This window comes from Nelumbo lutea, chromosome 4 (genome assembly GCF_056320005.1).
Source record: "Nelumbo lutea isolate HS-2025 chromosome 4, American lotus-T2T, whole genome shotgun sequence".
Lineage (NCBI taxonomy): Eukaryota > Viridiplantae > Streptophyta > Magnoliopsida > Proteales > Nelumbonaceae > Nelumbo > Nelumbo lutea.
The window spans coordinates 67,237,289-67,241,400 of NC_142687.1; the positions used below are offsets into that span (position 1 = coordinate 67,237,289).

Below are 4,112 nucleotides of genomic sequence, written 5' to 3' on the forward strand. Positions count from 1 at the left end.
GAAAGATAGATCATTGATAAATCCATTTAAATCTTATACTCATTTTCTATAACGGAAACCATTTAAAACATATAAAAAATTATTTATGATTTTTCTATAATTTTTTATAGGTTGTTGGGATAGCCTATAAAACTATCAAAAAGTTTAAAAGAAATAGCATCCTTTTTGACATGTGAAGATCTCAGGCCGCCATTAGACATGTACATAGGCCGTAGGGGTGGCAAATGGGCGGATTCGGTGGTTAAGTGTGGGTTGACTATCAATTCATTCATATTGACCCTTCAACTCATTTGCCGCCCATATTTACTGATGTTGATGGATCATAACACATCCTGACCCACCTTGACCCATCCTGATCCAAACTGACACTTTTTTTTTTTTTTAATTTTTCTCTATTATATATGCATTAAAAATAGAAATATCAATTAAGAAAACATAAAAATGATAAAAAAGTGCATAAAATATTTTACAAATAAAAATAAAAATGCACAAAACACTGGATATTAAGATTGTCAAAATTTGAATGGGACCCGAAGCTTGAGCCTGAACAATATAGAGCCGATCCAAAACACCACCTATCAACAGGTATAGTTTACATAGGTTCAACACGTGCTCGCAAGGTTCAAGAACTTGCCCGATCGAGGTCAAGTGTCAGCACTTTTAGTTTCATCCCAACGCCCAAGCCTAATTAAAAGCAAAAGGTCGGCCTTGGCCTTACAGCCCTTACTCAGAAAATTAAAAAAAAAAAGAAACTTTAGTTTCATCCCCTGAAGAGTTCAATCCTTCGTCTCAGATTGCAGAAACTCCTCTTACTCTTCATTAACTACGAGATCCTACAGGGGAGCAAAAGGTTGGCCTCACTCATAAGTCTAGACTTTATATTTGTGCAGAATTCAACTCCACTTTGAGTTTGAGGCCTTTGATTTGCATTCCACAACACACAAGATCTTTTCGTAGATGTGTTGAGATGGATATACAAACACCTACAAACGTGTTCATTTGACTTCCTTTTCTTTCATATGCATTGATAAAAGACTTATAGCAGTACAAACACTGGTTGCTGGGTTTTCGCCTGCTTAATTATTGTTGCTTCATATATAACTAAGCATTTAATTCTGATTTTCTTTTCCAGGTGTCTTATAATACAAAGATACCATATACGAGGCATTAACTAAAAATTAACATAATTTATAAATGCTGCATCTCATTATTGGGCCAAACCCAAAATTCACTTGAATTGGCTGACCTTTGTTTACAGAAAAATTATATATGTTGATCTAATGGTTAAGCCCAAAATATACATGAGAAATGATTCACTAATTGGATCATCCTCTACGGCATATGTATATAATGTTAGAGGCTAGCTAGATTAATTGTAGAGTCAGTCTCCTACAATTTCTTGTGATTGTGACGAATAAAATTAAACAATCCATTGATAATTGATTCGACTTTAATTTGTAAAGAAGATACAGACTTGCAGACTTGATGACTTGAGAGAGGAACCTGATTTTAAAACCGGCCGTTTGGACTTTGGGTAGTGGATACATTGATAGGAGCCCATGCATACATGCCATCATTCATTAAAGAGTAAAGAGTAATATATACAGCTAGGCTGTCCCACTTAAGACAAAACCTAGCTAGCATCCAACCATTACAATTTACAGTTTCACACATTACCTCAATCTCTCTACTCCGAGATTTTCTTTACCTAATTAAATACATAAATGACAATGTAGATTGTAGCGCTCTCAAAATCAAAAACTACCAATTCCATCATCAATCTCCTCCCTCCCTTGCCCCTATCTACTACTCCCCAACAAAATCTTCTAAACTTAATACATCGTATCTCTTCACCTCTATATAAATAATATATACCCAATACCACACTTGTCCCCAATTCCCATCAATCCATGGCGAGGAAGAAAGTGAAGCTTGCTCTGATCGCTAATGAGACGGCTAGGAAGGCCACCTTCAAGAAAAGGAAGAAGGGTTTGATGAAGAAGGTAAGTGAGCTTAGCACCCTGTGCGGGGTGAGTGCTTGTGCCATCATTTACAGTCCCTACGACAGCCAGCCAGATGTCTGGCCGTCCCCGCCGGAGGCCCAACGCGTGCTCGCAAGGTTCAAGAGCTTGCCGGAGATGGAACAAAGCAAGAAGATGATGAACCAGGAGGCATTCCTGAGGCAAAGGATATCCAAAGTGAAGGAGCAGCTCAAGAGGCAGGAGAAGGAGAACCGAGATTTGGAGATCACCCAACTTATGAATCAGGCCTTGACAGGGAATAAGAGCTTGCACGACGTGGGTGTTGAGGATTTGGGTGATTTGGCGTGGTTGGTGGAGGAGAAGATGAAGGCAATACAAGAGAGGATCGAACTCCTTACGAGGACACCTCCCCCACCATTTCTTCCGGTAGACGAGAAGAGGACGATGATGAGGTATGGGAATGGGGAAGGAGGTAGTGAGGCGGAAAGGACAACCTTAGAGGTGGCCATGGAGGCCTTGCAGAGGCAATCCTGGTTCATGGATGTCATGAACCCACACGAACACGTCCATGTGGGTTGCGCTGGGGATGACATGGTGATGCCTGCTGCTTATGGGGAACCTGCTAGTTCCTGGTCTAATCCTTTCTTTCCCTAATCAGCAATCAATTAATTTATTGAGTTCTGTCATGCTTGCTGCTCTCTGTAAAACTTTTACTGTGTTGGTATTCCATATTTTCCGAGGCCAAGGGTCATCCTTTTGAACCCTTACTAGTACTATATAGACACTATGTATCTAGGTTAATTAGGTACTTAGAATCGCTGTTTGTGGTGTGTTTCTCCTCCATTTTTAAGTATATGAGATGATGTAAATGAATAACTCTCATCAACTAGTTTAATTTGCTTCCTTTTCCTTGCTGTATATATATCTTAATCTTTGCAACCAGTTAATTTATCGATCCACCCAGATGCATGGATCCATCCTTTCTTCCGTCTAAACTCTGCAGCCACCGCCAAAGCCAAAGGCCCCACTCTTGAATCAAGAGTCAAGATTAATTGTGAATCCAATTAACGCATGAAGGAGCGCCGCCCTCCATGGAGCTGAGGATTTAATTATAATTAGCTAGGGTTTCTGTGTCGCTTTATATGCCCTATCCTATTTGGTTCCGATTTCATCGAAGTTTATTCCATTATCCCAAGGCCCATGGGTGGGTCCTTGCTTCTCCAGCAGATAGGGGTGTCAATTATAATTAAATCCTCAGCCCATGGGTGGGTCCTTGGTACAATCCGATCTAGTCTAATGTGAACATTATAAATGGATCAGGTTCAATCCACACCAATGAATATTTTGGACTAATTTGGACCGGTCTAATTTAATGTCTGGATTATCTAATCTGTCCAAATTCATTTTGATTTAGATTGGTTTCAATTCAAACCCGGTCCGCTAATACATATATTCTTATCTTTTGTCAATGGACTAAATAGTGGTTTAATCCAATCCAATCCAATATAAATTTATTATGGATGGATTAGGTCCAATCCGATCTAATAAATATTTTGGACCAAATTAGTCCAATCCAATATATCTTATTGGTCTCACGATCCAATCCAAAACCGATCGATTGACACCTTTACGAGCAAGTATATTATTGCGCATATGCAATTGACTCTTTTCCCTCAATCTCAATCCTATTTTGTATATAAAAACAAACTCCTTTATCCTTCTGCGATTACGATTAGCTTAGCATTCTAAAACTAAAACGACATCAAATTGAAGAAAAAAAAAACCTACAAAATTACTGGTCTGCCCGGCCATTATGACTTTATGAATTGTCTTCCGTAATTTTAATTAACAATATGACTGACGATATAACTGATTGGTTGCTGCATTCATTTAAAACGTGAGGAGGACGAATCAAATTAGCTGATCACCAAGAACCAGCTGGTCAATCTCACTACATTCCTTCAAGGAAATTTGCTCCGATGGTTCATTAAGAACAATGAGGTACGTAAGTGGTTATAAACTATCTGGGTAATATTAATGTTATTAGGGAAAGAGGACTCCTAATCCATTTATTTGGAATTAAATCGGTTTTTCTTGTTACAGAGTTGGTCCTCGTCCTCCCACACTCAT

General features: G+C 38.7%; 1 pseudogene across 1 annotated transcript; it reads left to right on the plus strand.

The window, feature by feature from the left end:
- Positions 1–1,776: 1,776 nt before the first annotated feature.
- LOC148860945 (agamous-like MADS-box protein AGL80 pseudogene) lies at positions 1,777–2,898 on the plus strand (annotated as a pseudogene). Its single transcript, XR_016094817.1, has one exon. The product of XR_016094817.1 is annotated as an agamous-like MADS-box protein AGL80 pseudogene (transcript).
- Positions 2,899–4,112: the final 1,214 nt, after the last annotated feature.